Here is a 12,367-nt window from a genome sequence, read left to right on the forward strand (position 1 = left end):
CCAAACCATAGCTCAAGGGGCCAAACAACTGGGGCCCCAACACCGGATCCAGGGGCCCAACCCCAGAGCTCCCAAACCATAGCTCCAGGGGTCTATCGCCTTGGAGCCCCCATCCCAGCTCCAAGGGCCCAACCCGTGAGCTCCCAAACCATAGCTCCAGGGGCCTGACCCCTGGTGGCCCCAACACCAGCTCCAGGGCTCAAACCGGAGCCCAACACCAGCTCCAGGGCCCCAACCCCTGAGCGCCCTACCATTGCTCCAAGGGCCGAACCCCTCGGCTTCCGAACTCCAGCTCCAAGGGTCCAACCCCTAAGCGCCCGAACCATAGCTCCAGGGGCCGAACCCCTAGGGCCCCAACACCACCTCCAGGGGCCCAAACCCTGAGCACCCGAACCATCATTCCAGGGCCTAACCCCTGGGGCCCCAACCCCATCTCCAGGGTCCGAACCCCTGAGGCCCTCGACCCCAGCTCCAGGGCCCAATCCCTGAGCGCCCGATCCATAGCTCCAGGGGCCTAACCCCGGGGGACCCAATCCCAGCTCCAGGGCCCAACCCCTGGGACCACAACCCCAGCTCCAGGGGCCAACACCTGCGGGCCCCAACCCCAGCTACAAGGGTCTAACCCCTGACGCCCGAACCATAGCTCCAGGGGCCTAACCCCTTGGGCCCCAACCCCAGCTCCAGTAGCCCAACCCCTGGGGCCCTCGACCCCAGCTCCAAGGGCTCAACCCCTGAGCGCCAGAAACATAGCTTCAGGGCCTAACCCCTAGGGGCCCCAACCCCAGCTCCAGGGGCCCAACCCCTCGGGGACCCAACACCACCTCCAGGGCCCAACCCCTGAGCGCCCAAACCATAGCTCCAGGGCCTAACCCTCGGGGGCCCCAAACCCAGCTCCAGTTGCCCAACCCTGGGGACCACGACCCCAGCTCCAGGGCCCAACACCTGAGGGCCCCAACCCCAGCTGCAAGGGTCCAACCCCTGAGCGCCCGAACCATAGCTCCAGGGGCCTAACTCCCTTGGGCCCAACCCTCGCTCCATTAGACCAACCCCTGGGGCCCTCGACCCCAGCTCCAGGGGCCCAACCACTGAGCGCCCGAACCCTAGCTCCAGGGACCTAACCCCTGCGGGCCCCAACCCCAGCTCCAGGGGCCCAACGCCTGGGGGCCCCAACACCAGCTCCAGGGGCCCAAACCCTGAGCGCCCGAACCATAGCTCCAGGGGCCCAACCCCTGAGCGCCCGAACAATACCTCCAGGGGCCTAACCCCTGGGGGCCCCAACACCAGCTCCAGGGGCCCAACCAATGAGCACCCGAACCATAGCTCCAGTGGCCAAACCCCTGGGGCCCCAACACCAGCTCCAGGGGCCAAACCCCTGAGCGCCCGAACATACCTCCAGGGGCCTAACTCCTGCGCGCCCCAACACCTGCTCCAGGGGCCCAACCCATGAGGACCCGAACCATAGCTCCAGGGGCCTAACCCCTCGGGGGCCTCCACCCCAGCTCCAGGTTCCAAAACGCTCGGGGCTCTACTCCCAGCAATAGGGGCCCAACTCCGGGGGGCAACCCCTGAGCGCCCGAACCATAGCTCCAGGGCCTAACCCCCTTGGGCCCCAACCCCAGCTCCATTAGCAAACCCCTGGGGGCCCCAACCCCAGTTCAAGGGGCCCAACCCCTGATGGCCCCAACACCAGCTCCAGTGGCCCAACCCCTGACCGCTCAAACCATAGCTCCAGGGGCCTAACCCCCTGGGGCCCCAACCCTAGCTCCAGGTGCCCACCCCCGGGGCCCCAACACCAGCTCCAGGAGCCGAACCCCTTGGGGACCCAACACCAGCTCCAGGGACCGAACCCTTGAGCACCTGAACCATAGCTCCAGGGGCCTAACCTTTGGGGGCCCCAACATCAGCTCCAGGGGCCCAACCCCTGGGGCCCCAACACCAGCTCCAGGGGCCTAACCCCTGGGAGCCCAACACCAGCTCCAAGGGCCCAACCACTGAGCGCCCGAACCATAGCTCCATCGGCTTAACCCCCTGGGCCCCAACCCCAGGTCCAAGGGCCCAACCCCTGATCGCCCGATCCATAGCTCCAGGGCTCAACACCTGAGCGCCCGAACCATAGCTCCAGGGGCCTAACCCCTGGGGCCCCACACCAGCTCCAGGGGCCCAACCCCTGAGCGCCCGAACCATAGCTCCAGGGGCCTAACCCCTAGGGGTCCCAACACCAGCTCCAGGGGCCCAACCCCTGAGCACCCGAACAATACCTCAAGGGGCCTAACCCCTGCAAGCCCCAACACCAGCTCCAGGGGCCCAACCCCTGAGCACACGAACCATAGCTCCAAAGGCCTTACCCTTGGGGGCCCCCAACACCAGCTACAAGGGCCCATCCCCTGAGCGCAAGAACCATAGCTCCAGGTGCCTAAACCCTCTGGGCCACTACCCCAGCTCCACAGGCCCAACCCGTGGGGGCCCCAACACCAGCTCCAGGGTCCCAAACCCTGAGCGCCCTAACCATAGCTCCAGGGGCCTAACCCCCGGGGGCCCCAACCCCAGCTCCTGGGGCCCAACCCCTGGGGGCCCCAACACCAGCTCCAGTAGCCCATCCAGGGGGCCCCAACACCAGCTCCAGGGGCCTTACCCTTGGGGGCCCCCAACACCAGCCAGGGGCCCACCCCCTGGGGCCCCAACACCAGCTCCAGGGCCCAACCCCTGAGCGCCTGAACCTTAGCTCCAGGGGCCTAACCCCGGGGGCCCCAACCCCAGCTCCAGGGCCCAACCCCTGAGGACCCGAACCATAGCTCCAGGGGGTAACCCCTGGGGGCACCCACCCCAGCTCCAAGGGCTGAACCCCTGAGCACCCGAACCATAGCTCCAGGGGCCTAACTCCTAGGGGCCCAAACACCAGCTCCAAAGGCCAAACCCCTGGAGCCCCAACCAGCTCCAGGGGCCCAAACCCTGAGCGCACAAACCGTAGCTCCAGGGGCCCAACCGCTGAGCGCTGAACCATAGCTCCAGGGGCCTAACCCTGGGGGCCCCAATACCAGCTCTAGGGACTACCTACCCCTGAGCTCCCGAACAATACCTCCAGTGGCCTAAACCCTGGGTGACCCAACACCAGCTCCAGGGGCCCAACTCCTGAGCGCCCGAACCATAACTCCAGGGGAGGAACCCCTGAGCTCCCGAACCATAGCTCCATGGGCCTAACCCCTGGGGGCCCCAACACCAGCTTCAGGGGCCCAACCCCTGGGGGCCCCAACAGCAGCTCCAGGTGCCCAACGCCTGAGCGCCCGAACCATAGCTCCAGGGGCCTAACCCCTGGAAGCCCCAAGACCAGCTCCAAGGGCCCAACCCCTGCGAGCCCGAACCATAACTCGAGGGGCCCAATACGTGCGCGACTGAACCATATCTCCAGGGCCTAACCCCTGGGGGCCCCAACACCAGCTCCAGGGCACAACCCCTGGGGGCACCAACACCAGCTCCAGAGGCCCAACTCCTGAGCGCCCGAACCATAGGTCCAGGGGCCCAACCCCTGAGCCCGAGCAATACCTCCAGGGCCTAACCCCTGGGGCCCCAACACCAGCTTCAGGGGCCCAACTCCTAGGGGCCCCAACGCCAGCTCAATGGCCGAACCGCTGAGCGCCCGAACCATAGCTCCAGGGGCCTAAACCCTGGGGGCCCCAACACCACCTCCAGGGGCCCAACCCCTGAGCGCCCGAACAATACCTCCAGGGGCCTAACCCCTGGGGTCCCAACACCAGCTCCAGGGGCCCACCCCTAAGCACCCGAGCCATAGCTCCAGGGCCTAACCCCTGGGGTCCCCACCCCAGCTCCAGGTTCCAAAACGCTCGGGGCTCTAACCCCAGCAATAGGGGCCCAACTCCTGGGGGCCCCAACCTTTGCCTCAGGGGCCCAACCCCTGGGGGCCCCAACCCCAGCTCCAGGGCTCAACCCCTGGGGCCACAACCCGAGCAATAGGGGCCCAACCCCTTGGGTCCCCAACCGTAGGTCAAGGGGCCTAGCCTGGGGCCCCAACCCAGCTCCAGGGGCCCAACCCCTGAGCGCCCGACATAGCTCCAGGGTCCCAACACCTGAGCGCGCCTTCCAAACGAACCAGAGCTCAAGGGGCCAAACCCCTGGGGCCCCAACACCGGCTCCAGGGGCTCAACCTCTGGGGGACCCAACCAGCTCCGGGGTCCAACCCCTGAGAGCCTGAACCATAGCTACAAAGGGCAAACCCCTGGGGCCCAACCCAGATCCAGGGGCCCAACCCCTGGGGCCCCAACACCAGCTCCAGTGGCCCAACCCCTGAGCGCTCAAACCATAGCTCCAGGGGCCTAACCCCCTGGGGCCCCAACCCCAGCTCCAGGGGCCCACCCCCTGGGGGCCCCAACACCAGCTCCAGGAGCCGAACCCCTGGGGGACCCAACACCAGCTCCAGGGACCGAACCCTTGAGCACCTGAACCATAGCTCCAGGGGCCTAACCTTTGGGGGCCCCAACACCAGCTCCAAGGGCCCAACCCCTGAGCGCCCGAACCATAGCTCCATCGGCTCAACCCCCTGGGGCCCCAACCCCACGTCCAAGGGCCCAACCCCTGAGCCCGATCCATAGCTCCAGGGGCTCAACACCTGAGCGCCCGAACCATAGCTCCAGGGGCCCAACCCCTGGGGCCCCAACACCAGCTCCAGGGGCCCAACCCCTGAGCGCCCGAACCATAGCTGCAGGGGCCTAACCCATAGGGGTCCCAACACCAGCTCCAGGGGCCCAAACCTTGAGCGCCCGAACCATACCTCCAGGGGCCTAACCCCTGCGGACCCCAACACCAGCTCCAGGGGCCCAACCCCTGAGCACACCAACCATAGCTGCAGTTGCCTAACCCATGAAGTCCCCACCCCAGCTCCAAGGGCCCAACCCTTGAGCGCGCAAAAACCATAGCTCCAGGGGTCTAAACTCTCGGGGCCACAACCCCACATCCACAGGCCCAGCCCTTGGGGGCCCCAACACCAGCTCAAGGGGCCCAAACCCTGAGCGCCCTAACCATAGCTCCAGGAACCTAGACCCTGGGGGCACCAACCCCAGCTCCAGCGGCCCAACCACTGGGGTCCCAACACCAGCTCCAGTAGCCCAACCAGTGGGGGCCCCAACACCAGCTCCAGGGGCCTAACCCTTGGGGGCCCCAACACCAGCTCCAGGGGCCCACCCCCTGGGGCCCCAACACCAGCTCCAGGGGCCCAACCCCTGGGGGCCCCAACACCAGCTCCAGGGGCCCAACCCCTGAGCGCCTGAACCATAGCTCCAGGGGCCTAACCCCGGGGGCCCCAACCCCAGCTCCAGGGGCCCAACCCCTGAGGACCCGAACCACAGCTCCTGGGGGTAACCCCTGGGGGCACCCACCCCAGCTCCAAGGGCCGAACCCCTGAGCACCCGAACCATAGCTCCAGGGGCCTAACTCCTAGGGGCCCAAACACCAGCTCCAAGGGCCAAACCCCTGGGGGCCCCAACACCAGCTCCAGGGGCCCAAACCCTGAGCGCACAAACCATAGCTCCAGGGGCCGAACCGCTGAGCGCCTGAACCATAGCTCCAGGGGCCTAACCCCTGGGGGCCCCAACACCAGCTCTAGGGACTCTACCCCTGAGCTCCCGAAGAATACCTCCAGTGGCCTAAACCCTGGGTGACCCAACACCAGCTCCAGGGGCCCAACTCCTGAGCGCCCGAACCATAACTCCAGGGGAGGAACCCCTGAGCTCCCAAACCATAGCTCCAGGGGCGTAACCCCTGGGGGCCCCAACACCAGCTTCAGGGGCCCAACCCCTGGGGGCCCCAACAGCAGCTCCAGTAGCCCAACGCCTGAGCGCCCGAACCATAGCTCCAAGGGCCTAACCCCTGGAAGCCCCAACACCAGCTCAAAGGGCCCAACCCCTGGGGGCCCCAACACCAGCTCCAGAGGCCCAACTCCTGAACGCCCGTACCATAGGTCCAGGGGCCCAACCCCTGAGTGCCCGAGCAATACCTCCAGGGGCCTAACCCCTGGGGCCCCAACACCAGCTCCAGGGGCCCAACTCCTGGGGGCCCCAACGCCAGCTCAATGGGCCGAACCACTGAGCGCCCGAACCATAGCTCCAGGGGCCTAAACCCTGGGGGCCCCAACACCAGCTCCAGGGGCCCAACCCCAAAGCACCCGAGCCATAGCTCCAGGGGCCTAACCCCTGGGGTCCCCACCCCAGCTCCAAGGACCCAACCCCTGAGCGTCCGAACCATAGCCCCAGGGGCGTAACCCACGGGGGCCCCAACCCCAGCTCCAGCGGCCCAACCGCTGGGGGCCCCAACACCAGCTCCAAAAGCCCAACCCCTGGGGGCCCCAACACCAGCTCCAGGGGTAAAACCCCAGACCGCCCGAACCATAGCTCCAGGGGCCCAGCCCCTGGGGGAACCAACACCAGCTCCAGGGGCTCAACCGCTGAGCGCCAGAACCATAGCTCCAGGGGCCTAACCCCTAGGGGACCCAACACCAGCTCCAGGGGCCCAACCCCTGAGCGCCCGAACAATACCTCCACGGGCCTAACCCCTGGGGGCCCTAACACCAGCTCCAGGGGCCTAACCCCTGGGGGCCCCAACCCCAGCTTCATTAGTCGAACCCCTGGGGCCCTCGACCCCAGCTCCAAGGGCCCAACCCCTGAGCGCCCGAACCATAGCTTCAGGGGCCTAACCCCTAGGGGCCCCAACCCCAGCTCCAGGGGCCCAACCCCTGGGGGCCCCAACACCACCTCCAGGGGCCCAACCCTGAGCGCCCGAACCATAGCTCCAGGGGCCTAACCCCCGGGAGGTCCCCAAACCCAGCTCCAGGGGCCCAAATCCTGGGGACCACGACCCCAGCTCCAGGGGCCCAACACCTGAGGGCCCCAACCCCAGCTGCAAGGGTCCAACCCCTGAGCGCCCGAACCATAGCTCCAGGGGCCTAACCCCCTTGGGCCCCAACCCCAGCTCCATTAGCCCAATCCCTGGGGCCCTCGACCCCAGCTCCAAGGGCCCAACCCCTGAGCGCCCGAACCATAGCTTCAGGGGCCTAACCCCTAGGGGCCTCAACCCCAGCTCCAGGGGCCCAACCCCTCGGGGCCCCAACACCACCTCCAGGGGCCCAACCCCTGAGCGCCCTAACCATAGCTCCAGGGGCCTAACCCCCGGGGGCCCCAAACCCAGCTCCAGGGGCCCAACCCCTGGGGACCACGACCCCAGCTCCAGGGGCCCAACACCTGAGGGCCCCAACCCCAGCTGCAAGGGTCCAACCCCTGAGCGCCCGAACCATAGCTCCAGGGGCCTAACCCCCTTGGGCCCCAACCCCAGCTCCATTAGCCCAACCCCTGGGGCCCTCGACCCCAACTCCAAGGGCCCAACCCCTGAGCGCCCGAACCATAGCTCCAGGGGATAACCCCTGGGGGCCCCAACCCCAGCTCCAGGGGCCCAAAGCCTCGGAGCCCCAACACCAGCTCCAGGGGCCCAATCCCTGAGCGCTCGAACCCTAGCTCCAGGGGCCCAACCCCTGAGCGCCCGAACAATACTGCCAGGGGCCTAACCCCTGCGGGCCCCAACACCAGCTCCAGGAGCCCAACCAATGAGCACCCGAACCATAGCTCCAGTGGCCTAACTCCTGTGGGCCCCAACTCCAGCTCCAGGGGCCAAACCCCTGAGCGCCGAACAATACCTCCAGGGGCCTAACCCCTGCGCGCCCCAACACCTGCTCCAGGGGCCCAACCCCTGAGGACCCGAACCATAGCTCCAGGGGGTAATCCCTGGGGGCCTCCACCCCAGCTCCAGGTTCCAAAACGATCGGGGCTCTAACCCCAGCAATAGGGGCCCAACTCCTGGGGGCCCCAACCTTTGCCTCAGGGGCCCAACCCCTGGGGGCCCCAACCCCAGCTCCAGGGGCTCAACCCCTGGGGGCCGCAACCCGAGCAATAAGGGCCCAACCCCTTGGGTCCCCAACCCCAGCTCCAGGGGCCCAACCCCTGGGGCCCCAACCCCAGCTCCAGGGGCCTAACCCCTTTGGAGTCCCAACCCCAGCTCCAGGGGCCTCACCCCTGGGGGTCCCAACCGTAGCTCCAGGAGCTCAACCTCTGGGCGCCCCAGCCGTGGCCCCGGAGAACCATGAGTAGTAGTAAGCTCGATAGTACTCATCACCACGCAATTTTCACACGTTTCCACGGCCCTTTTAGGGCTTATGTCCAGCTTCCCACCCTCCATTTCCGTTCGCTCCGTCGGCCATTCTGAAAAAGTGCGCGTGTATGTGTTTGACTAGGGGAAGTGTTGTGTAGTTTGTGCTTGATGACATGAATAGAAAGTGTATTAAATATCAGGGTGGATTAATAAAAAAGTTAAATAATATTGTAATCTAGGTTTATAAAGGAATTTTCTAAGGCAAACCTGTTTGGTTAGCATAGGATAAAAGGCATTGAAACTAGTCAATATCAATGTAGGTTAAGAAAAAACATTAAAACTAAGTTTAAAAGGATAATTAACTGAAGGAAAACCTGTTTTGTAATCACATAACCAAAAACTATAAAGAAATACTTAAAAACTAGGTTTAAAAAAATTGACAATGTCAAAGCCTGTTTGGTAAGCACAGCATGAAAACTTTATAAAAAAGTGGCTAAGAAAAACACAATAAAGCTTAGGGTAAACTTAAAAAAAGTTTACCTTTGCAGTCTTTTTGTAAAACGAGGTAGCTTTTTTGGTTTAACCCTAGTAAATAAAACACATTAAAACTAATTAATACCAATGTAGATTAAGAAAAAACGAAGTTTAAAAGGAAAATTGACAAAGGCAAAGCCTGTTTGGTAAGCACGGGGTAAAAAAGTATTTAGACTATTCAATATCATTGCAGATTAAGAAGAAAGGTGAAAGATAGACAGCACATGGCGGAATCAGAATGAGACAGAGAGAGAAGCAGGCAGAGTCTGTTTAGTAAGCACAGGGTAAAAAAGCATTCAGAATCAGGGCGGTTTACAAGACAAGAAAAGCGAAGAGAGAGTCCACTTTGCAAAGAGCAAAAATAGAGAGCACAGGGTAGGATTAAAGAGAAAGAGAGAGAATTGTTACCTTTTCCCGTCTTTCTGCAGAATGAGGCAGCTTTCCTGGTTCAAACCCTCTTAGGCTTGTTATCACCGCCTTTGGATCGGACCAGTCAGAGGTAGTTTTACAACAGCGTCATAGAATTCATTTTCCTGAACCAATCCTAGTGTCTCAAGACTTTAAGCAAGAGCCAGCTCCCCCTTCTTTCCACCCTTCCTATTATCTGTTTTTTCTTATCTAAAGAAACAGACCCGCAGCATTTTCCCACCAAGTAGCCCTTTTACAAAGATGTTTTTATAAAAGTTAAAAGCGCAAGCTTTTCGTAATACACCATTTTTAAAGTTTTTCCCTAGGTTTTAAACTAACTGGTTTTTTTTGTTTTTCTTTTTTAGTAAAAACAATGTGCTTCTCTCCCAAACTTTTTAACAAACACAAGTTATAATTACATTAAGTTTTGCAAAGGGATAATGACTCGAAAAGACAAACCTAAGACACAACCCTTTTGTATGTGTTATAATAAAAAATTATGCAGAAGCACCCTAAATTTTTTTTTAGTAACAGGCGGTTTATAGTCCCCATATTTAGTAAACCAGCGGATTAGAGAGAAGATTGCTTTTTTCCCCACTTTTTAACAAATAAAGGTGAAAAGGAAACCTGAAGACCCATGGCCTTTATTTAGGCATAGGTGTTTTAATAACATGTAAGTGTGCAAAAACAGTTTAGCGTTATAAAACTAATGTGTTGTAACAAAAAAAGGTGTTTTTTTTTTAATTTTAGGCTAACCCGGGCCATTTTATAGTAAAAACAGCAGGCTCTTGCAGCAGCTCTTAGCAAAAACAGTCTCTGTAAGTCAGTAAATTAAAAATAAACAGAACAAAACATAACAAGGTCTTCTTTTAAAGCAAAAGAACGCCAAAAACAGGTATTAAGAAGCATACTAATTTGCTATCAAAACTAAGCTTTTTAACCATTAAAGTTTAAAAGCTAAAGTGTGTAGCCAAAAACCTTCCCGCGTTTTTAAAAAAAACCAACTAAGACAACTCCCCCTCCGCTCTTAGCTAAACAGCCAGAGCCTTCGGCTTTTTTTTAACCCTGTAACAAAAGCTAAATACCGTTTAAAAATATGTTTTAAAGAAATACATAATTTTTTTAACTTACTAACAATGTAAAATAAGTTGTGTAAAAGTTTAACGTGGTTTATTTTTAAATTAGCAGTTTTGTTTTAAAAACTAAGGCCATAAAACAAATTAAAGAAATACAGGTTGCAGTTTTTAAAAAGTTTTTGGTTACAAGGGTGTAAATGGGTACATTACCATTTAAAAAAGGCTTTTTATTAACTGTTTAAACACATTTACTATACAAAATAACATTTTTAGCCATTAAAGCTAAAGTATGTAGGCACTCCCCAACCCACACCCGCCTTTTTTCCTAGAAAAGTGCCCTTTACACACCCTGTTTTTTTAAAGAAACGTCTTTTTAAATATTAATTTTGGGGAGTGGAGGGCAAAACATTTTTTTTAATTAGAGGTTTAAACCTATAAATAGAGGAACAAAAAACTGAACAAGACTGTTAAAGAAATATTGCTAATACAAGACTTTTACCGTTATGGGGAGCAACAACATGGTAAGAAACCTTACTATAATTTGCGTGGGTCGCCAAGGTATTACACTAGCGTTATGCTTAGTTAAAAGGCAATATTTTTTCTTTTAAATAGGACGAGGCCTTTTTTCTTGACATTCCAGATGCCGCGCTACAAGCTTTAAACTTTGGTAAGCTAATTAATATGCTACACAAGTATAATTTATTTTTAAGATAAAAGGTTTAAAAAAATTATTTTTTTAATTTAGAACAAGATGGAAGTCAAAACCACCCAATAGTTTTCCTGAAATTACAGAAGAAGGTGTGAACTGTTTTTTAAATATGTGTTTTTTAAAATAAAAAAATCTGATGTTGGAAATAGTGTGCATTTTAGGGGCTTGAAAACCCTTAAAGCTTTTAATGTACAAAAGTTGCCGTTCTACCGCCCCAGCGTGGTGTAAACTATAAGAGCGCTTTATTTTGTACATTGCATTTAAACGCGGTTTTTAGCCCGCTTACTGCAAAAACGTTTTTAAAATATATATATTTGGGGAACAGGTTTGTTGTTGTTAGTTAAAAAAAAGCCGTGCTAAAAAACATTCTGTTTATGTGTATCGGCAGACTCATCAAGCGTTATTCCTCAAGAAGAAATGTTGAAGGCGAGCGCGTTTAAAGAGGCCAAGAAATTTCCCTTTGAGGCAGCTGCAGTTGGAAGCAAGGGTATTAAGCACAGCGATTTTGAAGAGCCCTGCGCGTCCAAATCCCTTATTGCACAAAACCAGCCGGCACTAAAAAAGGCCAAAAAGTCTACCTCTAAAACAGCATTCGTTTTCAGGGAGGGGGGAAAGGGGCTCAGACCCCCCCCAGCTTTTGAACCACCCAAAGCTACCTCTACAACTTCCAGGAACCATGGTAAGCGAGGCAGAGGAGTTAAAGCCCCTAGTTTTCAACAGACCTTTGTCTCCCCGACCCAAAACAAGTTAGTTTAAAAACAAACAACTCTGTGGAAGCAACCGTGTTTATGGGTGGTTTGAGCAGGGTGATGAAGTTAACCCCCCGGCTTTTGAAACCCGCAAAACCCTTGCCACAAATAAGAATCTTCCTGTGGGGCTGGCTGCATGAGTTGCTGCTTTTAACGAGCTGTTTAGTGTTTGTACATCTCTAAAGCGTTTAATAGATAAAAAAGTTTTCAAAGCTAGTTCTTGAGGTGTTTCAAAAACATAATTTTCCAGAAGAAAGGGTGGTTTTAGACCAAAAAATAGGAGATACACGGGAACTAATTGAAAAAGTGGAAAGTGCGATAAATGGGGAAGGAAGAGGCTGACTACACATGAAACCTAAAAATGTAAAGAGAGGTAGGGAAAAAAATGGAAAAAATCTAAAATAGTAAGAAGGCTTTTGGCCAAAAACATAAAAAAAACCCCAAAGCTATTTTAAAAAACAACCCCCCCAACCAAGAAAGGGAAACAGACCCTCCCACCCCTTCTTCTTCTTCTGAAGGTCCAGATTCCCCCGCTCCTGATACACCACCACAGGTGTATTTGGAGCGTGTAAGATACTGGATAAGACCCCGAAGGAAGTTTAAGGCTTATGAATATTTTGAAGAATTTCGTTTTGCTAATTTGGACAGAGTAACAGGGTTCACAGAAGCCATGGCGGCCATCGACATCGCTTTTCAAAATTTGCTAGATGATATTAATAATCAGGTGGGCCCTGAAGATTTTGTAC

General features: G+C 56.8%; 2 long non-coding RNA genes across 3 annotated transcripts; one reads left to right on the top strand and one right to left on the bottom strand.

The window, feature by feature from the left end:
- Window positions 1–8,679: 8,679 nt before the first annotated feature.
- Window positions 8,680–9,412, bottom strand: LOC115637716. The gene is made up of 2 exons (XR_003997335.1): window positions 9,088–9,412; window positions 8,680–8,730 (listed from the first exon to the last, which is right to left on the bottom strand). It is a non-coding gene; the product is annotated as an uncharacterized LOC115637716 (long non-coding RNA).
- A 215-nt stretch (window positions 9,413–9,627) lies between these two features.
- Window positions 9,628–11,610, top strand: LOC115637715. Of its 2 annotated transcripts, XR_003997333.1 has the most exons (4): window positions 9,628–10,684; window positions 10,776–10,830; window positions 10,909–10,961; window positions 11,261–11,610. It is a non-coding gene; the product is annotated as an uncharacterized LOC115637715 (long non-coding RNA). The 2 variants fall into 2 exon arrangements; XR_003997334.1 differs by lacking the exon at window positions 11,261–11,610 and having other exon boundaries at window positions 10,909–10,980.
- Window positions 11,611–12,367: the final 757 nt, after the last annotated feature.

Source organism: Gopherus evgoodei, chromosome 20 (genome assembly GCF_007399415.2).
Source record: "Gopherus evgoodei ecotype Sinaloan lineage chromosome 20, rGopEvg1_v1.p, whole genome shotgun sequence".
In the NCBI taxonomy this organism is placed as follows: Eukaryota; Metazoa; Chordata; order Testudines; family Testudinidae; genus Gopherus; species Gopherus evgoodei.